Source organism: Apis cerana, linkage group LG3 (assembly GCF_029169275.1).
Source record: "Apis cerana isolate GH-2021 linkage group LG3, AcerK_1.0, whole genome shotgun sequence".
Lineage (NCBI taxonomy): Eukaryota > Metazoa > Arthropoda > Insecta > Hymenoptera > Apidae > Apis > Apis cerana.
This window is the reverse complement of record NC_083854.1, coordinates 8,950,735-8,976,799: the sequence shown is the minus strand read 5'-3', so window position 1 is coordinate 8,976,799 and position 26,065 is coordinate 8,950,735. Positions and strand designations below refer to the sequence as shown.

The following is a 26,065-nucleotide window of genomic DNA, read 5'->3' as shown; positions in this document are numbered from 1 at the left end:
CGAGAAGAAAATATTTTCCGCGGTATTTGAGCTCGATGTTTGCCCGACGAGCGAAACTTTTCGTTGCCCCCCCTCCCCGTAAACATCGGTATTGTATACACGGTATTATATATCACCGAGTGTTATTTGCCGAAATTTACTTCGGCGTTGAGATATTAAAAATTACGAGGAGGGGGGGAAGCACATTTAAAGGAAGAAAAAAAAGTTTTACACGGAAGCGAAAACTTTTGGCGATTTTGTATATATATATTGTGTCGCCAACGTTTAAATTGGAAAAGAAAAAGAAAAAAAGAAAGAAAAGAAAAATTATTCTCACCGCTGTTTAAACAACGAAACGTAATATCTTACAGCTGGTGATATTGTATGAGATTTATACAGGTGTACGCAGTTTAAAACAGTCGTCGCTCGTTAATGTCGATCAACTTTTATCTTTCGCACGGGGATTTCGCGTCGTAGGAGTGAAACGACAGGGGACGTTTTTACTTAGGAGATTTACGCGTAACCGGGCTTAATGCCACTTAAAGCTCATCCAGAGGAGGCTACTTAAGATGCAATTTTAATGCTATTTAATAGAAGTTTTTATTTTCGATGTTTATCTCCCGAGAGGAGGAGATGCTTAATTTCGCGAGGAATCTTGCTCGTTACAATGAGTTACAAGCCCTTTCCTTCTTCGCCCCCTTAGCGGGGACGGAAATTAGAAACGAAAACGAATGAGAAGAGGTGAATTATATAAATCGTCCACTTGTTTTAATGTAGTGGAAAGAAGATGATCTTTAATTACAATAACAGTAACAATTTTGAAATTCTACGTGTATATCATATGAAAGTCCTTGCTATATAAAAATTTTAATTATCAAATTGTGTCCAGTTTTAATTGTGATTTTATCGAGTACTTGTTTAAATTTATATTTTAACTTCTTTGAGTGTGAACCTTCTGTGATTTGTCAAACATTAAGATTTTCTATGACACGTATCTATGACGTGTCTGGCACGCGTTGATGAGCAAAATATGAAAATTTCTTGATTATTCTTTCGCGAAATTGTTCGCATTCCATCGAGAATTTGAATTAGCAATGCTCGAAACGAGTGGCGCGAATATCGAGTAAGAGAGAGAATGAAAGGCGGCCGACGAGAGGAGGTTCTCAGGCGGGCGAGCCGCGTGAAAAGGATCGATTCTTTCGAGCAAATAAATCCTCGTCGAGGATGAAAGCGCGTTAGAAGTGGGCAGGCGCGCTCCTGAGAGGAGAAATGGCGGAGACAAAGGGTAGCCTCCGGAAACGGAAGTGGTGAAACGCCAGATTATGGATTCTTGCGGTTCAAGTTTCTCTTTGCGGTTCGAGCATTCATTAAGGATGATTTATGTCTGTCTCGTATTTTCTTCACTTCTTTAAGATCTTTTTAATTCACAAATATAAAAAAATGATAGTAATTTAAAATAAATTTTGAATACTTGTTTCGATTCTTTGTATTTATACCGTTCCTTTCAGAAGCACAATTACTTTTTCTTAATTTAATCTTCGAATTAAGATTAAAACGAATCTTAACTTCATATTTATTCGCGTTATTCTCCGAGATCGATATCAATGTTATTGATATAGATTTATTTATCATTCTCTCGTTTAATGACCACAATCTCTCGACCGCAAAGTGTTAAGAAAAAATTGTCTCCACTGCAAAAACAAATAGACTGATTTAAATCCTAAATTCGCTGTTTTCTTTACAATTAAAAATACAATCTTACTAGCCATCTTAAAATCTGTCAACGAAACAGCTATTTGAACAAACTTAACCGCGCAACAAACGGAAACTACGTCTCGTGACGTAGCTCGTTTCTCCCCTCGCGATGAATCCACGCAAATCGCGAGATATCCCGGAGGCATCTTCGTGTCCCGAGCTCGTTAAACCGTCACGAAAGGAAGCTAAGCAAGAGGAACAGGCGTAAAGATGAAGTCTCTTCGCTACAATGGATGAAAAATCGCTGCTCCTTTGTCGGAGCACGCCTCCTTCCGCGATTGGTCGCTCGTGAACGAGGGGAAAAATTTGTCGATGGTTGGATAACCATCCTCTGGAGTAAGTCCGCTTCCGGTATCCATTATCCGTGCAAAAAATACTCAAGGAATTTATATCACTGCCAGTGGGCGCGTGGACAATTATGCAGTTTGAAAGAAATTTCACGGTGTCGAGATTTAACAAAGAGATGAATTATGCATTAAATGATGATGATAGTGCTATTTGTTTCGTTGGCTAATTACTTTTATCTGATTTCTTTTGTTTTAAAAGAAAATGAGTAATGTTAAATAAATCGTCAGATATATTTCTTTAATTAATTAGTTGTATTCGAACAAATTTTTTTTCGATATAATGTATCCAGTATGTATCTGTAATGATAAGAAATCATCGAATTAATAAGAGAGTAGTAAGGAAACGTATTATTGAAACGCGAATCGTTTTCTATTTTTTTTTTCCTTTCTTCTTTCTTCGTGTTATGATTAGTTCCATTTTAGGAATATAATAATTTCGTTCGAGGAATCTTCGCTGAAAGAAAAAAAAAAAAAAAAGAAAAAGGAAAAACGAAATCGATCTTAGAGGCAAACTGCCGCGCAGATTAGAATTACGTCTCCTCTGCGGCTGAATTTCCACAGTCTGTGGTTGCCTCTTCCACATCTGTTACCCGCTCGAATTACCTGACTTCAAGTAGAATTACGTCATCTCCTTCTAAACGAGCCATAGTAGAAAGGTCATGGCTAATTTCTAATTCCCTTTGCCTTCTAATTCGCCAACTGCAAATTTCACGAGTCTTGATGAACCTTCGAGAAAAGGAAGAAAGAAAGAAAGAAAGAAAGAAAAAAGTAATTTTTCAGCTCGAGTAAAAAGAATAGTACATCTTTTTGTCGATTTGTATCGATAAAAGGAAGGAAAATTCTATTTTACCGAAGATAAATATTATGAAAAATAAAACCCATTCCAACTAATCTCATATTCCATCGCAACCATAAATCGCACTAACCAACTTTGAAATTAACACGCGTCAATTAAATCACCATAAGAAATACACGACTTCCTCTCTCTAATTTGCCACGTGGCGGTTGCGCTCGCAAGAGCATGGTGAATTTGCTGTACGGGAAATTACTGTACTTTAATTCTTACACTTTAACCCAAAAAAAAAAACACGAAGAAAATCATTCCATACTTGTTATACTTGTCAATTGGCCATTTATTCTTCATTTATAACTTCTTGAATACGAAGTTATCTCGAAACAGATGCAAGTAAGATTTTTTCATAACGCGTGTTACAATTCAATTTTTGATGAAATGTGATTAATTCGAGTAGAATATATTAATGAAATGGGATTGAATTCGATACTTATCATCGCATCGAGTAAAATTCTCATATTTTTCACAAGACGAGAGAACTCGTTACGCGAAAATAAATCAAAATACGACGAAAGTCGCGACTCTGAAGTAGTGTATCGAATGCTCTCGAGCCGATGTGCTATCGATCCGACATACGACATCGTCCAGACTAATTAAAGTCACGGGTGGCAAATTCACGGTTCGAGACTCGATCAAGAAGGGGATGAAAAAATAAATAAATAAATAAAAATCTTCTCGTTTCTGATCTTTGATAGATCCTTTCGACTCGACGAAAAGAGCCAGAGCGCCCGAATAATTCGACTGGTCACAGCAAACATCGAATCTGCATCAAGAGTCTCTCTCCTCTTCGAGATCATCGAGGATTGAGTGTATCTTCGTTGCAATCTCGATTCTAACTCTCCTAAGTCGTGGATCTTGCAGGCTTACCCGTTCCTTGGGTCAATCTTGAAGGGAAGCCGTGGAAAAACGTACGTTCCCTCGACAGTCAATTTGATCGTCTCGCGATTCAGAGTTTTCGTGATCCCTCACTTCTTTGTGTCGTCGCCGTTGCGAGATACGGTCGATTTAGGGGAGACGATCCTCGTGGTTTTCTTTTTCTTTTTTTTGGAAGAACGTTATTCCAGGATTTATCCGACAGGGCATCTCTAATTAGATCGGATCGTTTGATTATAGAGAAGATAATTGAAGTGTTCGCAGATGGGTTGCTCGGACATGGCTTGTTTTCGGAACTGGTTAAGCGAAAGTAATTGCTTTCGAGTTTTATGAACGATGTTTGTGGAAAAGTTTGAATAGTATCCGGATATTGATCTTTGTGTGAACGGAGATAATAATTGTAAAATATTTTCATATAAAACTTTTGGATGAGATATCTGCGAGCGATTGAACGAGAAACGAATGGAATCATATGAAATATAATTTTTGCTCGTTCGAATGATCGAACGAGTATTCAATCGATGGCAATATTAGAGCAACAGACGAAAAATTATTAAGGATCACATCTTATGGAAGATTGAATCGATCGATCATGCGTTATCGTCGTACACCCACGTCCATCTCTCCATGGTGGTTCGTTAAAATGGAGTCGCTCCTTTCTTCGGTTTATCTTCGTGAACATCAGCTGCCCTTCAAACCACTACTTCCTACTATCAGATTACCATTGGATCTCTGCAAATTGGATCTTCACCGTTACCAATTCCCTCTCATCTTCCAAAATTATTCGCAGCAACGAGACCAATAAAAAATTTTCCAACCGATTAATTCGTATTATTATACCATAATTCAAAACAAACATTAAAATTCTACTTTTATATACCGAACAAGAATGAGAATCGAAATTCATTTCTGAAGATCATTTAACGATAAGCTTGACATTTATCCACCGATCCATTTCTTCCATTCAAGTCTTTCTTTATATTTATCGATCCTTTACCGATCCGCTCCACTCTACACCCCATCAAATTTATCATTTTTTCGAGAGAGAAATCTAATCGACGGCATTAACGGCCGCCGTTAGAGAAGGCGTTCGACAAATGGGGAGGAGCGAGAATCGCGACAGTCGATGCGTTAACAGGGACCGGTCGAAATCTCGGCGATCGATATCCCCGAGGATCCTCCAGCGGATCTGCAGCGCGCGGAGGTCATCGATCCACCGTCACGGTTGCAGCTGGAGCGGCGCTGCTTCGCAATTGCCAGTCCCAGCCGAAGATGCGCCGCCGCGTTTCCGCCGTGATCCGATTAGGATTTATTATTCGAGCGAGCGCGTGCACACCTGCGCCTTTCCACCGATTGGCCGGCCCAGATAAAACGAAACGAATCCCACGTCTCTCGATCCTCCTCCTACAGGATCCTCTTCCTTGCCTCCTCGCAATAATCCTTTTCTGCGAAATTACTTACTTTCCCCGTTTGAAAGGAAAGAGACACGACTCCTTGTCGTCGTCCACTCGGGAAAGGATATTTTTCACGAACGTGAAAGAGGTTTCGAGCGATCGAGATTTCGAGAGAAGTGAGTTTCCTCGTCATCGAGATTGTATATATACTGCTTTCAGGAGTTGTCCAAGTTTCGAAACGGACTGTGTTCTTTTCTTCTTGTAATCAATTAGACACAAACAATTCCTCGAACGAGATCTCTTGAGATAAGATAAACCGATTCCACTCTTCCTCGCCAATGGAATCTAATCTCGAAATCTAGGAGGGGAAATCGAGTCACCCAAAAAGTGAGCCCCTCCCCAAAAAATCCTTCCCATCGACTCGAATCTCCCTCTCGAGATACACCACGATCCTACGATCGAGATTGCCGAAAACGAAATCCACGTTGATCCAAAAATCATCCTGCCCGCTCGAGATCCCCGCCACCACCTCGAACGGATGGCGTATAAGGTATATATCTGGAAGGAGGAAGGAAGGAACGTATTCGAAGTTTACGAAGCGGGCACGATTCTCGCGCTTGGTAAGGAAACGTGTCGCCGCGTGACACGTAAGAAATTCTCTCTACTCTTCCGCGTAGGTTTCGCAATCCGCGACGTGTAATGCGAATCAAACTCGCCTTTGTTCGCCGCGGGGAAGCGTTTTCCCTTCGTCACGTTCCTCGTATAAATTCGAGGAGGTTACAACGGGCATAAAAGACAACGGAATAAAAGAGGAGGAAGATGGCGATGAGGCAGGCGATGAAGCGGATGAAAAATCGGATGGAGAGACGGACGGAGAGGATTGGTCACGTTGGAGCACAGCTGGCCACAGCTGCGGCCTCTTGTCCCGTGTGCTAAAAGGGGATTCTAAGCGGGGGGAGGGGAGAAGAGGAGGTGGGCGAAGGGGTGACGAACGATGTTATCGAGGCTGAGGGGGAGACCTCTCTTCCTCTCTCCTTCTCGACGCGGTTCCAGGATAATTGAAAGTTATGATTGCGGTCGAGAGTCGAGAGATCCTGTTGGACGCTTCGTGCGGCCATATTTTCGCCTCGGCTGCCGCTCCTCGAAAACTGGTGAAAGGAAAAGTTTGCGGTTGATCCGATCCGTTCGGTCGCCTCTATTCTTCTGGATTTAATTCCTGGTAAATGCGTCCGAGGGGGAACGGTGAAATTGCTATTTTGAACTTTGGACGCGTTCTTGTTCGTGTTCTTAGGGTTGTCCGAAGAAGAAAGACGAAAGCGATGATTCGATGAGTTGTGGGTATATTTTTAACTTGTTTATGTATAATGTTTGTATATAAAAATATTCCTGTATCGCGAAATATTTCAGGGGAATGAAGTGAGCGAAGAACACGCGAGATCGGATACGTTACTACGTTTTACAATCTCGAATCTCTTCGGTCTTTTCAATGTCGACGAACCCATAATTTCCCTCCAACTTGGACGACAATAAGCCGTCGCAACGACAAAGGGAATCGCGTGTTTTGCGAACGATGCGTTGGAAACACCCACGCGTGTACGTATATTCACGGCTGGTTTATACGTTTCGTTCTTCTGTTGGGACGAATGGCAGCGCAGCTGGTACGAGTAACTTCCGATTGGCGAGTGAAATCTACACTCCAAGCAGTGGAGAAGAATTAAATTAATCTATTCTTCTCTGGATGGGATGCCTCGCGGGCAATGCTCCCTTCTTAGTCACGAGCCTCTTAGTCACGATTATCGTCGTAAGAAGATCGGCGGATCTTTTGTTTCGGGATGTGAATTTTCGTTTCTGGTACGTAACCGTGGCCAGATTTTCCGACGATTTTACTCGTTTTTTCGCGATCGATTCGATCAGATCTACTCTTACCCTTCTGGTATTCTTTCGAATCGAATGTTTCGATCCTCCATCGAAACGAGCAATGTGAAATCTCTTTTGAATCGCGATTCGATCCCTGATCAACGAAACTGTCGCTCACGGAAACCTCGGACGGAAAGTAAAATCGCAGAAGGAGAATCAACAAACAAACCTCAAACAACACGGACGGACAACAACAAACAAGTCTGACGTATAATAAAAGGAACGATGAGGAAGAGAGATTTCTAAAACGAAAGGCAATAATAATAATAATTGCCTTTCGTTTTAGAAATCTCGAATAACGAAACGAATTTGCTCAACGACAAACAGGCAATATTACTTCTTTTCTCCTGCCGATTGTCAAACTAATCACGGCGAAACGTTATTAACTTGGCACGCGTCAAAATCGTAGGAACGACAGGTCGACGCCCGATTCGATTATTTATCGTGGCGATCCTGTAGCAATTTATCGGCGTCGTCCGACAGAATCCAAGCTGAACGAGGTCAGGGAACGTCGATGTCAATTTCCTCGGGTGTTCCCACCGCATATTCGATCGCCGATTTGCCACCCGTGTCACGTGATAGAGGGCCGCTGATAAAAGCCGCGCCAATGAAACTCACGGGGATATCGTTTTATACGATTCCCCGACCCGGCCAGAGAACAGTTCGCTGCCTACGATTCTACCATAGTTTTTATTCCATCCGTGCCATTATTCTTCTATTTCCATTTTACGGGATATTAATAACCTGGTCAATTTTATGATTTCCGGATCAATTCGTTTCGATCGATACAAATTTTTACAAATCAGTTTGTTTGAAAAAAATTTCCCAACTTCTTTTACTATTACACTCGGGTATTAATTTTTCCCCTATGTTTTGCAATTGATTCGTAATTCGTTCTGTTTTAATAATTTCTCGTCTTCGAAACGCGGCTCGATTTAAGGAAATTTTGAATTCTTTTCTAGTTTTAATTCCTCCCTAAGCTAAAATTACATCGCGTACGAGTCGATATTTTTAAAATATATTTTCCTTAAAAAAATATTTATAATTCCGTTGAAAAATTTTTCACGATGATTCGTAGGAAATTCTTCTTGCGCCATTAAAACTCTTGCGGATTCCTTCCTCGCCGCAATTTTACGATTTTTGTTTACGACACGCGTTAAATTCTACCGACACATCATAAAAATTAGTATCTGCCCCGTCCGTGGTTTATGCGCCATACGATACGGGAATGCAAATGCGTTTACGCGCACAATGGATTTATGCATGGAGATAGAAGCGGATTTCGGTTCAAGGAAGGCTTTGCCTTCGGATAACTTGTCGCTTCTCTCACAGATTTTTATGGCCGCGTATCGATATTTACCTCGAAAATATATAACGCTTTAGCGAGACAATTTCCCCTTTACGGCTTGGTAAATATTATACCGCGCCATAAAATCGAAATCTCGCTTCAAATTGAAATTTCACTTTACAGAGTCGCGTTAATTCTTTAATTCGTACGCGATCAAGCGAAGACTCGCATATTTCAAATATATATATCGCGCCATAATTACTTAAAAATTCTACATCCCCTCACGAAACGTGTGCAATAAGTAAATGGTCAACAGTATCGATGATCAAAGAATAAATACTATTAATGAAACGCCAATTAAACAGATGGCACACGGTAATGCTGCGAGGATAATTCCGTTTTTGAGAGAAAAATTTGGACGATCTCTCGCTTTATTTAGTATATTTAGAAATATTTCAATATTGCTCAAGTGTCAATGAGGTCCTGGTTTGAGACAACATTTTCCAATCATTTTTCAATCTCAACAACCGTTATCTTATTTGAGAAAAATTATTGTAAACTCGTGGAATCAAGGAATTTTCCTTGGATTGGGATCTCTCAATCAGGAGTCCACGGTATTATTAGTATTATTATGTACTCCATTGAAGACCCACGATCTTGCGAGATGAACATGGAGGGTGTTTTTTGAACAGTCAGAATTTTAGAGATAGAGAATAATCTTCAAGAACTTTTTGAACTTAGAATTTTTTCCAAACATCGAACCTTCGCATATCGACTTTGCTTTTGATCATTAATCGAACTTGTTAATTTTGTAATAATTATTTTTACCGGTGTATACTATAAAATCGCAAAAAAAAAAAAATCGAGGAAACTCTTATTCCACCCCATACATTCCTCGAGCGGGCTTCCAAACAACTCCTTCAGGGCGTTTAATTTACTCATTTGAAGCTAAATAATATAAACCCCCGTGGCCGTTGCTCGGCCGGCGAAAAGCTGATTACCCTTCGCGATAATCCGTGAGAGAGGGCTCCGTTGCCACCTGCAACTCGTCCGCCTTCGTCATTTCCGACGAGACACCCTTCTATAGCTGGTTAACGAGGTCGGCCGCGAAACAACCCAGTCACCCTCTCTCTCGCCTTGTTCGTCGATCTCGTTTCCTCTCTCTCTTCTTTTTTTTTTTTTTTTCCTCCCCCGTCACCGTGTATCCCTCATGCATATTTAAATTGACCGACCCGTGGAAATTTGTAGCCGGCTCGTCTCGTTACGACACCGACTCCTCCCCTCCCCCTCTATCGCGTCCTCGATTCGACAGTTCGGTTGGATCTCGAGTGGAACGATCCGATGATCATTCGATTGATTTCGACGTTGCCGGAAAGAAATTCGAAGGATTTAAAACCGAGTATTGGAGTTTTTATGGATTTTGCATTTTAGGATTTTGCGATTTTATGCGTGGATATAGAAGGTTTGGGTTTATTATGAGTAGGTTAGGAGATAATATTGGGGTAATTTAATTTGATCTATTTCAAAGCGTTTAGACACTATTGACTCGTAAAATAGTCGTGTTCACGGTTTTTTTGCAAAGAAAAGGGGGAAAGAAGTATCTCGTATTCTATCATATTAAAAATAACCTGGTCGACGAGTATTTTATACGAAACGAATATTATAAATTAAATATTTTAATATTAGAGATAAAATTTTATTATTAACTGAATATTATATAGTATATTAGAATTGTAATATAATTTTATTTAATCGTAACTTCGATGCCGCCGTAGAATTTGTTGAAATATTAATTAAAAAGTGGTATTGTTCGATAAATTAAATTAAAAGAAAAGTAAACTTTTATCTGGAATTTAAACAAATTTAAATATCCCTGGCTCGAGGAAAAAGAAAAAGGAAACGAAAAGCTAAATTTCTCTCACCCTCATAGAAGAAAGGAATTGAAAACTAAATCGCGTTCAAAGTTCTCGAAACTCTTTTAATTTTTGTTCCAAGTTCCTATTTTCCTCGATACAAGCGAAAAAGTATCGTCGATACGAATGGGGGTGAATGAACCGTTGCTCGCGAGCGGAGAACGTTCCTTCCACGCGAGGCTTCGAACTCCCGTTGATCCGGATGGAATTTCATTTTCCACGGATTTGGCTGGCCCTTGCCGACTGTTAATTCGGAATTCAATTCCTCGAATTACGCTTCCGGCTGCACTTTTACGCCTGGGAATCGCGTCAGCGACAAATCTCGTTACCCCGGGACGCGATGCCCTTGTCCTGCTTTCCCGATCGAATTATCCGCTCGTTCGACGAGTTTTTATTCCATCAGCCCACCTTTCCTTAGGGTCGGTTGATCACGGTGTGAATGGTGGAAACCTGGAAATTTTCTTCTTCTATTTTGCGATTTTTTTTTTTATATCATTATTCTTGGAAATTCTTGGAAAGAAAATTTTTTTCCAAGACGTGGAATTTAAAATTTCGAACGTGTTTGTAATTAAAATTACAAAATTTTGTCGTTGAAATTTGTTTCGCGTAAAATTATGAATATGAGCATATATTTGAAATTACAATTTTAAAATTTCGCATAGGGGGAATATTTCGTATCGAATTGGTGGAATTTATTTTAACTAGGAAAAAATGAATGTTTTATTAATCCAAAAGTATCAGCCAGACGGTGTGTGTAATTTTGTCGTCGATAGAAAGGATCGAGTTCGGTTAAAACGGATATTTGCTTAATTATTTCCGTTCCATGTTTTCTCCTTTCTCGGGAAGAGAGGATTCGTCTGGCAACTTCCGGTCAACAAAATGAAGGATTCCGTTTGTAAGCCTCGCGTTTTCTCAACTCCCAAATCCTTACGACGTTCATTTACGATTCGTTATATTTGCTCATTTACCAACGAATAATTTATCTTCTTTAAACAAAATCAGGAAACGCACGATTTCAAAATTTCAATTTTAATTTTTTTTTTTTTTTTTAGATTGAAACTTTCGTGCTTTTTTTCTAAAAAAAATGAATTAATACTTTCGATTAAAATTTGTTTCTTCAACTTCATAAACATTACGTCGAGGACTAAAATATTCCATTGTTGTTGCGCTATATTATATTACACTTTATCTTAATATTATTTTGCATTATATTACTACATGCTTCTCGAATATCACGTAAAAATTTCAAGAATTTCAAAATTTCAGAAATTCGGGTATTAATTTAAGATATCGAAATCTTTTTCAAAATTTTCAAGACTTTTTCAAGATTTTTTCGAGTCTTCTCGAGTCTTCTCCGCAAAAGGAAAGAAGGATTCGTTGATGAAAAACAAAACTCGCATTTCTCACCCCTGAACTTCATCAATCTTCGAGAAATACGAAGAAAAACACATGGAAACGCTTCAATATATAAGATCTCTCAATAAAGGGATCCCGAATCGTGCGGGTCGTCTGTTTTTTTTTTTCTCTCTCGTTTCGGTAAACTAAGGGTGGGGGGAGAGGCGAAACGAGAGGAGTCGAAGAAAACATTTCAACTCGGATTACCAGCTCGGGCTATTCCTATCCCATTCTCCTTCTTCCTCCCCCTTTTTCTCTCGCCGAGCGATGGATTTGGCAGGGACACCCCTTCAGGATTACGCGAGCGAGCTGATCGTTGATTAAAACCTCGAAAGAAGTAGAATTAAAGCTTTTCCTCGCGGGATGCCGTTTAATCTCCCCCCTCGTGGCATCGTTTTTTCTTTTCTTTTCCTTTTTTTTCTTTTTCGTCGCTCGATTTCCACTCGAGCGCCACTTTGCACCAGTTGATCTCGTTTCCGTTTCCGTTTCGTCGTCTTGTCTCCAATAGCTCCAATAGCTTTGTCTCTTATAAATTTCGAAGGAATTTTTTTTTGCTAATTTTGTGCTCAGGATTTCGAACGATTGGAGTGGAAGAATTTTTTCTTTTTTTTTAGTAAAATTTTCTTGTTCATTCGTAGAAGATTGAATTCAGTTTGAAATTCTCAGTAATGTCGTAGATGATATTGGGATTTAAAGTTTTAAGTAAACCGGAGATTTAACAGTTAAGGTAAGTACCTTTATTGGAGCAAAGGCATGTTGCAAAGGTGAGACGCGGCAAATGTGGAGGAAAAAGAAATATTGCGAGAATTCCGTTTAAAATATTAATTAATTTCGATACTTTCGAAAGAATGGTAAAAACTACCAGAGATCAAATTAATTTCTGTCGGAACGAAGAACGGAAGAGGAAAGTTATAGGATTTTTTAAGAAATATGCCTGGAACTTGCCTAATAAAACTTTAGGATCCCTAAGATTTTTTATCTACGGTTCGCGAGGTGCATCTCGAACACAATTATTCGCGAGCTTCAGCCTGCTGCCTCTTATCCTGATGTATGCTTCCTACGTTAAACTTTTATGAAACGAAGGAGTAAAATGCGAGTACTTTCCTTATTTTTTTCTTTTTTTTTCTTTTTTTTACAACTTTTTACTTACTCCTCCGTTAATTTCTGATCTTATAATTCATGCTCATAATAAATATGAGCCATACTCGAGAGAGAGAGAATGAGATAGGAGAGATAAAAATAAGATAAAGTAAGAGATAAGATGAGAGAGATAAAGCTTAATTATAATTTCATGTTTAAATTTGTATTTTCATACTTCACCGTAATATTTGTCTCATTATTGAAAAATCTCGTTAAACGGAAAACGAGTAACTACCAATCTAATAATAAAAGAATAATCTTGTTTACACAAAATTTGTTCGTTAATACAAACAAAAAATTCCATCGATCGAACAATACGAGCGCTTCAAAGCTTTTCGTGTTCTTCGAGAAAAAAAAGCACGATCTCCTTTTCCTCCTTGTCGCACGGACGGATATAATTATTATTCGACGAATTCGACGTGTAACGCGACACGAGGCTAGATTTTTCGATGGAAATCGGGTTACGTCAATCAAAAGATGGGGAAGACAGATAATTAACGAACACGGCTTCGAACACGCAAAAATGCAACATCGAATTTGTTTAAATAACCGATTTTTTTTTAACACTCCCTCTTGTGTACACTCGTTAATATCACGACGCGAGGTGACGCGAGCCATTTCGCAGAATGACAGTTGGAATTATTCTCTCGCGATAAATTACCCCATTCGTATCAAAGATATCAAAGATATTTCTATTATCAAAGACTTAAGATTAAACGTGTATATAATTAATTCGCCTCTCCGTTCATTTCCAACTCTCTATCCAAAGGTCGTTCCTGATTAAGAAACGACCCAGTTATGAGGTTAATAATATTCAAGAGATTCCACCCTCATTAAAATGCATTTCGCTCGTGCTGAGATCTGTCTTTCATTTCGGAAACCATTTACGATTGTTCTTCTCGTTCCCTTCTCTTTACATCTACAATCTTCAAGAAGTTATTAAAATGTTTGAAACGGTTAAATACAACGAAGTACGATATCATTATCATTCGTGGTTCCAAAATACCGATCATGGCCGAGGACATAAAATTTGCGAAACGAGAGAAAGGGGGACAGAAATACCGCGTTTTCGCGGGTTTCCCGCAAAATTTCCTCGTCGCCGGTCGTCGACCCGTTCGGGAAGCGTGGTTTCCTCAAGTTCGAGCGTGCAAAATCGCGGCAGTTAAACCAAAAAGTTTACGCGCGAAGGCTGTCGCGCCGGGGATCGTACACTCGTCGAGTTAGCGGCGACGCGAAACGGAAATGAGAAAATTCCTTTCTTCGTCGCGCGTGTCACTATCCTCTCTTCTTTCCCGAAATTAAGCATCGTTGACCTTCGCACCGGGGAAACGCTTTTGCAAAAATACGTGCGAAAAAATGAACATTGAAGTAGAATTGAGTCATCTCGTGACAATTGATAAAGAACATAAAGAGATTACGAAGTAAAGATCCATTTTTTAATGCTCGATCGAAAAGTAGCCAACTGAATACGAAATTAAAATCAAATGTGATCCAGCTTAGTTGAATACCTTTTTAATATTATTCGTGGATAATTTTATGTTTCCTTGAATAACGAGATCGATTAATTTTACGAATTTGCATTTAAATTTTTGCACGAATTAAGCTCGTAACAGGGATAAGTAGGATTTCTAAGAAACGATCGGCGACGAATCAGCAAAATTTGCGAGGACAGAGGCACCGCGATTGATCGTTGATTCGTTAAACCAATAAGATAGAACGACAGAAGGGGAGAGATCTGAATGGGATTGGCAACGGGAAGAGGGTTCGGAGGGGGATCGGTGTAATCATCGTGACGTGGATGAATTTAAAATGGATCTCTTCATATTAGGGCACACCCCTGTATATGATGATCGCTCCATTTCTTCGACAACAGACCCCTGTCGCGTCGATTTTATTTACTCGTGTTATTGTTGCTGGTTTGGAGGGTGAGCCTTCACCCTTCCAATTCTCAAGATGGATATACCGTGAAATCTTCTCGGTGTCGAGTGTCGATAAATCGTGGAAATTTTTATGGAAGGAATTTAATAAGAAAATCTACTGTTTTGATCAAATTTAATTAATTATGATTGTGATCCTAATAAAATATTTATGATCACATTTTATACGGTTTGGAAATTAAAGATTAACAAATTAGATGATGGAAATATGTGGTTCGAAAGAAATTGATAGAATATCGATTCGAAATCTCGATAATTATATTGGATGCCTTCGAGGAAATTTAGAGAAGCAACTATTAAAATTTAATATCAGAAATCAATACTTCCAGTTTGTCTCTCGTTCTCGAATCTCGCGTCTCGACTTTTTACAAGAACAAGCGATCCGATTCGCGGATACACTGATCATCGTGTCTATTTTTAAAGGTATAATCGTGTTATCATGATTTTAGTATCAATTGCGCGAGCTATTCCATAAACGAATTTTCATCTTCTGTATCGTTCGCTTCGTAAATTTATGTATATTCTACTTAGCTTTTCATTATCTCGCACGTTCTAAATGCTTCTAAATATATTTTGTTATTTGTATAATATTATTCGAGTGTTAATGATGCATAAGAAAAACCACAGAAGAAACAGGATACGAAGACGCAATATCCATTCTCGGATAAATTTACAGATGGTTTTCATCTAAAGTTCATGAACAAGGCTGATCGGAATTCGCGTGGGTTTATCCTGTTCTGGCCAAAAATACCAAACGATGATCCAACATAAATATATATATGTATATATATATATATATATATACGTTACGATAATCGTAACTGAAAGTTAATGTCCGCAAGCGAATGGACGTGAAAATATAATATAAACTAGCCAAGTGTGCGTTTATGCGAAGCAGTACGTTTTCATAACTCCATCACCATCTTTAAAATTAGTTACAGCTAAAGAAATAGAACTTGCATATATAATAAAGATTATACAGATATATTATTCACGCACAATTTGGCAAGGAACGAGCATTAGACGGATGTACTTGAACTTTACGTTTCACAATTCTAATACGCCTATATAGCTTTCAGAAGATGCTTTTGCTCTAAAATTAATTCTTGAAAAGTGATTTACCGTAAGGCATTTGGGGACATCGAATATTTCGAATTTAAAAATTCTTTCAGTTAAATTTAATTATTGTAAACGGTTAATTTAAAACTTTCTTCCAATCTTCTTCGAAACTTCTCAATTAAAGTATATATCGAATGTTTTTGAAATCAAGTCGAATGTTCTTTATATCTTCGTAGTAAAAAAATTTTCCACTATTTGTAATTATACTGAACTTAAAAAATTGGAAAAAAATTCCAATTTTCCGAATTAAATATCATAAAAAGATATCAAAAAATTCTTGCACAATCTTCGAAAAAAAAAATCGCGATCGATATATTTTGTTAATTTTTTTTCCATAAAAAATTTACCACGAAATTTACAATTCGCAATTTTCTTCGATCGAGTCGTCGAATTATATTGTTATCGTTTCTCGACGAAGAAAGGTGAGCGCGTATTTACGCGCGGCGTCCCGACGAATTTGTTTTCGTTCGAAACGTTCGACCGAAACGCCTCATTCTCGTTTCTCCTTCCGTGCGACGCGCACGCAACTGTCGTCGATACGAGAGACGCTCGATCGAGCCGCGACATGATTGACGATAATTGCACGGTATTCACGGTGAAGGCGATGCGTCCAGTTCGATATTACGTTTCGATCTTCCCTCCCGATGAATGTGCGCGCGGGATACGTGTCGCGAATCCGTCACACGCATCACGTCTCCGTTATTCGACAATTTGGTGAAGCGGAGGCCGCGAGATATCGACGTCTTCCGGCCTTGTTAATCGCCAATGCGCCTCTCGTGCACCTCTAATGAATTCATTATGGAATAATTATTGCGGCGATCGAGGATATTTTTCGTAATTATAATTAATGAGGTGTTTCGAACGAAATTCTACCCTTTTTGTGAAAGAAAGTGTGATTTGAAATTAAAAAGAAGAAAAATGGTTGTTTCGAGAATACGAGATTGTTGGAAAAATTGTTAAATTTGATTATTATTCCAAAAATAATTTTTAACTCGTATGGATATATATATGGATATAAAGGAATTGTAAATATGTATGAAAATGAAAAGAATCTACACATCGTAAGCGTCCATTTACGATAAATAAATTCCATCTCCTTTCGTCATCTTCTGTATTCATAAATAATAATAATTCGAAGAAAAGATGAAATACAGGAATCGTATACCATACATTTCCATAATTCACCAAACAATGTGTCACGAATATTATAAATCATACCGTAACAGTGGCGGATAACGGGACGATCCTCGACAATGGAATAACAGATTTCAGAAAGACGTTCACGTTGAAGAAATTGGAATTCTCTCTCTCTCTCTCTGCTTCTGATTCTCTCGAGCATCTCGTCGTGCCCCCTTAATGGAAAAACACGCGTGTATCCTCGTGCGAAATCGCGACGAGGGAGCATTGGGAACCGGTCGGCCATGATCGAATGGACGATGCGTAATTGAACTATGCTCCACGGTTGATCGAGGCGAAAACGACCGTGTCCGCTTAAAATTCATAACCCGATCCTGCCATTTCACGCTACGATCTTCTTTTCAAAATATTGAATTTCACGCGCAATCTCCCCCTGTATGTTCCCCTCCACTACTTTAACTTTTTCACGTTTGCGTTAGAAGTGGAAAGTCAACGTGCGAAATGTCGTTCGTATTTGGAATATTAATTCCAATAATATCTTGCTCCTTAAGAGGAATGACGATGGACGTTTAATTGTCACGGTTTTTCCATTTTCAATTACAATTACAATTACGCCAGGAAGCGAGAGGAAGGAAATAAAATTCGACGAAGGAATTTGGAACGAATAAGGTCGTCCTCGAAGATGTGGAAATAACTTACGTGGGTCGTTGTGATTCATTGTTCTCGCGAGATGCGCACCTGAAACGGGCTCGAAGATAATTGGCCGCGTGTCTATTTCAGTCAGCCCCGATCCATCTTCTTTACGAGGCCGTTCGTCACTGGTCATTCATTGGAGTTGCTCCGTTTCCCTACGAGGCCATCTCACGAAACGTGAATCCCTGTTTCACGATGAATAAACATCAAAGGGGAACGTTTCGCGCCATTAATTCGTTTGCATATTCGCTCGCGCGTCTTTCAGACGCGTTTTGATCTCGCCACGGAAACTAGCTCGAGTTCTTTCCATTCTTCTTCTGAAACGAGACAAAAACTCGTTACGAATTTTTTCTAACTTGATTTTAATAATATGTTGTAGTTGTTATTATTTCGATAATGATTAATTTCGATTAAATTGATTTAGCGATATTACACGGGAATTATATATATATAAATTTTATTCCATTCTAAATTAAAAGTTTTTTTACTTTGGATCGAAGTTTTTCATCGATACGAGAAAGATTGATTCCGATGGGATTAAAATCGAGCAGATTTTATATAAATAGATTTCTATTATTGTTTGCTACGTCGAGCGTATTTGATGTCGCGGGATTGTAAATTCTCGATAAATGATCGAAGAAACTTGGAACTGGCGAGTTTCAAAGTTAAATTGAAGTTCGATGTATGAGGTTGGAATCTATTGGACGGCATTGTTTGGAGAAAGTTCGATTTGCCGGATTCGATATCGTTCCACAGGAGATATCGTACCCATCGATGTTTATGATAATGAAAACAAAATGCATCGTCACATTTTTTTAAGAATAACCTGAAACAACGAATACCGCGTTTCCTCTAATTCCTCCCCACACAAAACTATTCCATCAACCGTTGCAAGAAAATTCCCATTTCAACTCCCTTCCCTCTTCTTCTTCAACCGCACATAAACGGGCAGGTGGAACGAGAAGAAAATTCGACTGGAAAAATCGAAGGAAACCACGAAGCTACACCGAAGGGGTGGGTGGATAGGCGGTTAATGGACCAGCCTTTGGTGGTGAAGAGCTGGCTCCAATCAAACGGCCGTGAAAAGGGTGGAGGCGAGGACGGCCGAGTGGGCGCAGGGCGAAAGTTAATCGTCCGCGAGGTGACATTTGAAGAGAGGAAGCGAAGGGAAATAAACGAGGGGTGGAGGTGGTGAATCGCGTAAAATGGAAGTGCGAGGTCCACGAGAGATGGAAGATGCTTCTGCTCTCTTTTGTACGAGAGAGAGAGAGAGAGAGGGAGGGAGGGAGGGAAAGGGAGAGGGAGAGAGATGGGAAGCGGAAAAGAGGGAGAGAAAGGGTGGTGTGGGTGTCGCGAAGGGTGACGAGAGAGAGAGAAGAGGGTGACCGTGCGAGAGAAAGAGAAGGAAAGAGGGGGTGAAAGCTGCATTGCAGTACCCGAGCCTGGCTAACAGAAGCGCCATCCATTGGTTCGTCCGTGTGATTCTGGGATCGTTCGCCAAGTAATTGGCCCTCTTTGAGCGTGAAAGAAACGCCAAGGCTGTCGGTTCACGCTCCATCACACCCCTGCTTTCCGGCTCGTCACTGGCAACCACTGGTAGTTTGGCTGATCACGGTATCCTGCATATAGTGACGCGTTACATATAATCAAACCTTAAAAGATATATATATGCTAGATCTATTGGATCGAGAAGAAATAGCTAGAATTTTTGTCATCGTAACAACGGGATTAAGAATAAAGTAATTTGTGTTTGGTATTTGATATTCTCTCCATCGATTGTTTTGCAATTCATCGAGAAATGAAAATTGACTTACAATTGATTCTGAACTATCAAATGTCTCGATCAATCGGATTGTGTTGAAATTTCTGATATATCCGACAAAGGAAAACGTATGAAACGCGCGCGGTATCGTTAAATCTATCACAAAGTGAAAGGACAAAATCCTGTAACCCCTCGAATCCCTGAGCAATTGCACAGCACCTACATCCCTTATTCGACTACCGATTCGAAGTCGAACCTGCTCCAATATCCACCGCCTCGAGAGAAGATTCCATCAGCGGACGCGCATCACCACAATTGCCCCCTGCAATTTCCAGCGTCGACTCTCGAGGAGGAGAGGAGATTTCTCGTTCGATGAAAAGGGGAGGATGCATCGGCGGGGTGTTCACCTCGCGCCACTCGTTACTTTTTCAGGCAAATTTATTCATTGAGGAGAGACGCGGAGGAGGACAACCTTCCTCCCCGCCCAACCCTCGGATGAGAGCGATTCTAATTTTCTGAAAGACGCGACAAGTTTCCCCCTCCCGAGTATTTCGCCGAGATAGCGAGCGGATTCGACGCGAGCCTATAAAATATCGTCTCGCGAAACTCGAACGCGCCACGACTCCACGAATAATTTGTATTCCCCCACCGTTCTTTTCTTCGTCGAATTAGCTCGAACCTTCCCTTCCCCGCTCCTCTCTCTTGCCCTCAACATGAAATATTAAATTCTCTCTTCAAGTAGGATCTCACTTCAGCCACCGTTGATACCACCGAATCGTGGAAGCGTAAAGTTGCGGACCAGTTTCGAGCCAATTCGTGGAATTTTGATCCCGAATGCTAGAATTTTTGTCGAATCAATTAATAATCAAACTGTTGTGGTTCAATTCCTCGTAATATTAATTATATTATAGCGATATTCTCGTAAAATAATTTTTGATAATCGAAAGAAACTGTTAGCTTTGACTTTGGATTTTCGTGAAGTAATTAATAATAGGAGAAAGATTTATCGCGTTAACGCGTATCGTTCATCTCCGTGAAAATTATGAATCCGTTTGAAATCTATTCAACGCCGGCAGGAATTCTGGAGGAACGAAGGAAACGAGGTTTCTCTCCGCGAGATAATCCCTCGATCCATTTTCTTCCATTTTCTCCCCGCAATCGTTGTATAGTTAACGTAACGATTACGAAATAGGTAAAACGCTTCTTTCCGCGGATTCTAGAGTCTATTATTAAATTTGTCCAATGAGTTTTTCCGTGACTATTAAGTGGCAAGCGGTCCTTTTGAACGCGTGAGATCTCCGCGGAAAATCGAGGGAAACGATCCCTCCTCCGTTAATCAGAAAAAAGAACTCGCCGTTCCGTAAAATTACTTCCACGGAAAATTTCATTTATACGTTGTTATAACGTATAACAATTCGCTACGTTTTTATTTCCAACTCGATCTCGTCCTTGGTGGCCAATTAATTCGAAGGAAAGATATTATATCTCCAAAGATTTGGAACTCTTAGAATTAGAACTCTAATTTCGACGGTTCATTGGCAAAAAGTGAATGTGATTGAAATTTCAATAGTGAATATTAATTTCGAATTAATAATAATCGTATTATTGAATGCGAGAAAAGTTTGAGGATCTTTTTTTAATAAAATATCTAATTAGATTTCTCATAGATGCTCTATAAATTCAATATTATATATTTTAAAAATTGAAAGTCGGAATATGCTCTGGGAAATCGACGAAGAATTTTCTATCCTTCTCGCATTCAGTAATATAATAATAGAAGACTATAATCTGAAAACAAATTATAAATAATTATTTCTACTTATAATAATTTTCAAATGGATGAAGTCCTGAATCGGATCTCGTTGAACTGTGTAAGAAAGAGAGATAGAGAGTCAAGTTGAAGTCAAACAAGACCCAACAACAACACACGAAGCCTAGAAAATACAATTATTCGAAGAAGCTTCCATCGTTCGATATCGCAATAAAATTTTCTTTCCATCCTCTTTCCCTCGCTTCCAATTCAAGGAGGATAAATTCAATTCTCGCCCAAGACACGAAATTTCTTCGAGCGAGGACGTGCTGTTCGAATTACGTGCACGGTTTTATATTCAAATTTTCGCGGACAAAGGGCTTGCTCCACGATACACACACACACACACACTCACACACATATATCCAGAGACGTAAATTTAATTTGGCTGCGCGAGAACTGCGAGGCAGCGGAAACGTAGCCTCGAATTCGAGTGGTCCGCAGCTTCCGCTTAATCGGCAGAACCTCTGGAACGACATCATCCCTGTAGACCACCATCGGTGGAAATACACCGATGAATGGGGCTCGCAATTTAATCGAACCGAGCCGAGTTTAAATCCCTCGTAGTATCTGACCCATCCTTCGGTTATCGCCTTTTCCACCTTCTGCCTTTTGTACTTTTTTTTTTTTGGTAATGTAACGTAGAGAAACATCTCTTTTTATTTTATTTTCCGTGCTGTTTGTTTCAATAAAACATGTGGTGTTTCGCAAGCGTGCGAGGATTGATTGGAGAAGTGTTATTTTTGGATTCTCCAAAGAGTTCTCTTATTGGAAATATAAATTGTATTACTTGTGATACTTTTAAAAAGTTAATGGAATCGTGTATTTTTGTTTTAAAAGTTGCGAAAGAACGAAAAGAAAGGGAAGAAATTGAAGTAAATGAATGTCGATTAATGATCGTAAGGGTCTTGGTCAATTTTTTAAATTTCAGAATCTATTGTATTAATTACTCCTTCTGATCTTTTATCTTCTAATTACCAAACGAAATTAAATTCGATTTAATTTCACAATTCCGCCACGTATCATATCCATCTTATTTCCTTTTTCAAAATTTCCAATTCGAAAGATCGATACTTTTATATTTTTTCCTTCGAAATGGCTCTCTTTTCGTCTCTTCTCTCGCACCCAGAAATGGCTGCTCGTTACAGATTCATCCGAAAGTGCCTTTCTCCTCCTTTAACCAGGGATGAGACCGAGATTCAATTTATTATTCGCGAGTATCATCCCTCGCGAATAAGGTCGAGGAGAGCGAAAGTGGAGGCGAGACACGGTGTTTGTGCGCTGCTACGTTGGAAAAAGCTGTTGGCAGATGGAATTTAGGGAATCGTAGACAATAATTAACTCTCTTCCATTTCGTTCTTGGTCACGCGAAAAAATTTTTCCAACTTGAAAATTCAAAGAATCCCACGATTTTAAACACTATTCTGTACACATAAACAGACGTACAACGTGCGATTCAATTTTCTCTGAAACTGTTCTATTCAATAAAAATACAAATTCAAAGAATCAAGAATTTTCAACTCGCCATTCATTTTCTACCGCGCTCGATCGAAATCAAATTTCGTCGCCACTTTGCTTAGAATTCTTCCGTTCACCTCGAGGAAGAAACGGGCAAGAAAGAAACGAAAGAAGAATGCCGACAAACCCGTGAAAAGGGCGCGATAACATCGGGCGGATGAGAGAAGGAAGCGGTTCGGTCCTTCGATCCGACCCTCTCCCCTCCGATTTCTGGCAGCACGATCGCTTCGCAAGCTATTCGAGGCGATGCTTTCGGCGTGTAGCCGGCATGGCGACCACGTTGCAGGCATTACTTTCGTCCGCTCGACCCTATTCTCGAATCGGGGCGAGCGTGCTCGCCCCGCATTGCTCGCGACTTTCTCGCCGGTCCGCTCGCGCTTTCCGAGTTCTTGCCGCGACGGACAGAAATTACGTCCAGGGATTACGTCCCTCTTGCTTCCGTTCGCGCGGGAAAACATTTTTTTTTTTTGGAACGATGATCGAAAACGCGTGGAATCATCGATGAAAATTTGTTGGAAGATCACAATGATCGGCCAATTAAGGGAATCTCTTCTCTGAGAGGTTAAAAAGTAGCATCGAAGAATTATAGTTATAGGCGAAATATATGCAAAATTTCTGGATGCTCGTCCGCTATAAAAATTTTCGAAGGCGAAGGACAAAAATAGAAAGGGATCAAGGTTCAAAGATGACGAACCAAAGCTGGCATACCACAAGAAACATACTTGGAATATATTTAGTTAGTATCAATTCTTTACACGTTATCTCACAACAGTCAGCAACAAAATCAAAAAATCTAGAGCAAAAAGAAACATAAACACGAAACTTTATGGGCCAAAGGTATATATAATCGAAGAGAACATTAGAAACGGAGAAACATTTTTAACGAAAATAAATTTCCGATTTTTATTATTTTTATTATTCACAATGAGACAGAAAAATCGGCGCCTAAACGACAGACACTAGATAGTAAAACTTTACAGCATTCACCGATTCACTTGACCAATCCCAGCCCGAATCCTTGAGTTCGCGAGCCACGAATCTTGTTGCGGACTGAACCGGATCCGAAACTTGGTTCATCGACAATCTCTAATCCCTGTTCCCGGTTTTTCCACGCCCAATCCACGCCCAATCGTAATTCCGATCGAGAACACCTCGAGGGCGGTGGAGGAATTGCGTCGGCAGTTGGAGGATAGTTAGGTCAGGCGCGACGAAGAACGAGGCCGAGATGGAGGTAGGGAAAACCCCTTTGAGAGCAACTCGATTCGAAGTAATTTAGCGGCCTGGTCCTAACTTGGAGGAGGAGGGTGTGCAAGTTTCCACCATTGACGAGGATGAAAGCCGCCACCTCTTCGCCTCCCCCACCCCTCGAGAGGCGACATTAATCTATTCCGCATTGGCGATGATGAATTTCTCGGAGAGAAACCCCCCACCCGCCATGAAGGGCTGTTTCGCGGCAGCTTTCGAATTACCTTTGGACCTGGGTTAAAAATTAATTACACCTCGGTTGGTGAACGAGTCTTTTCAGAAGCTGGCACGCTTCACCGGATTGTTTCAGCGTTGCCTAAGTTTTGGTTATTTAGGTGTTTGGTCGAGAGCTGTGCAGAAAGTTGCGCGTGTTCGTTTTCCCTTCCTAAAGGAGAGATAAATGGAAAGTTGTGCGAGCAACGTTCCTGTTTATGTTTGGAGGATTTGGTATTAGAATTTTTTTTTTTGGTTTATGTGAGTTATGAAAATAATACGAATATTAATGGATTCTTTAAAGATATTAACATTAATGGGTATAAAATAAAATAAGTCGACTGCGGATATTTATGCATTTATGCAAAAACTTGAGAAATAACATGACAAACGGAAAAAAAAATATGGAAGACATCCAAAGCGTTATGATACGGCAAATCTCTGGTTAAGCTGCTGTCTCTTTCATAAAAATTCGATTTTCCATAAGAATCTGTTAATCCAAAGATAAGATATTGAGGAATTACCTGTTCATGAAAATTTAATGAAATTTAATGAAAAGAGAAAAAAAATAAAAGATTCGTAATTAAAAAAACAAATTAGACAACAAAAGCATAAAATTAAGTAAAAACATAAGAATATAAGAATCTTCATTAAAAATTAACACCAACAAAATTAACCTCTTCAAGGATACTGATACGTTTAGTTTTATAGAAGGCATAAAAAATTCGAGGCACCGGTAACATTTCCTTGACAATCATTACTTCCAAAGTATCGTAATCTTATATCTTTGTAAATCTCTCTAAAAATCTCGCTAAATTTTTCCCGCCGAACAAGAAACAAATTTAATAACCACCGAATTCAACCTTCTTCCTTCCTTCCTTCCTTCCTTCCTTCCTTCCTTCCTTGCTTCCTTCCTCGCACAAAATCAGACAAGATAAATCTCTTTGCCCCCCTCTCCGCGCAATCAAATCGTATTTCCTCTTTCCGGGACGTCGTTTCACGTGACTTTGATTTTAATTAAACTCCTCCCCGGAAACCCGTCGAAGACTCGGACCGGACGTGATCAGGTAGGAATACTTTGGCGGCAGCCGCGACACTATAACAAATACCGTTCACGTGGCTGTGAAAGAGAGAGAGAGAGAGAGAGAGAGGAGAGAGAAGGGAAGAGGAAGAAATTGCAGGTGCGGCGGGTGACAAGTTCCCTCGCAATAAGGCCGCCTCTGCAAAAGAGAATAAAGTTTCGACGCGAGCGAGAATTCTAGTACGCTCCGTTTCGTTCGGCGTGTTGCGTGCCCGACAGGTCTTCGATCTTCCACCCGTGGAAATTCGCCCAACGAATCGTATCCACGTCGAGGCAATTCCAGCTTTTTCTTTCGTCGATTCGTCGTCTATCTATCTCTTGTAAAGATCGAAAAAAATTGGATTGTGGAATTTCTCGAAAGGGGAGTTTTGTTGAGATTGAATTGGGCGGAATTTCGATTGTGGAAATATCGGTGATTGGGAAGTTTTTTTCGTGATGAACGATTAAAAACTTGGAACGTAAATTGTGTATAAACGATGAGGATTCGAAACGACGAGATAATGAAGAATGGTTTTTAATCTTTTGTCCTTTTCGTCGGATAATCACCCAGTGACCCAGTGATTCCAACGATTCGGAATTTTTCTGGTCGGAGCTGTTGCCCACTTTCATTTACCTTGGATAAACGAGACTGCGGTACAGAGATGGTTTCTACGGACGAGTTTTTGGGAACTTTCCTTCTTCGGGCTGAAAACTCGG

The 26,065-nt window shown here is 39.8% G+C and overlaps 1 protein-coding gene across 6 annotated transcripts in view; it reads right to left on the bottom strand.

The window, feature by feature from the left end:
- The window catches only part of LOC107998100 (uncharacterized), a 233,548-nt gene that overhangs the window by 128,242 nt on the left and 79,241 nt on the right, over positions 1–26,065 (bottom strand). For 3 of the 6 annotated variants that reach the window (XM_062072716.1, XM_062072714.1, XM_062072717.1), the window contains one exon: positions 17,747–18,057. The exons of 2 other annotated variants lie outside the window; for them this stretch is intronic. The gene's annotated coding sequence lies outside the window, so the exon portion shown is untranslated. The remainder of the gene's footprint in view (positions 1–17,746; positions 18,058–26,065) is intronic. One more of the 6 variants, XM_062072715.1, reaches the window with a different exon arrangement.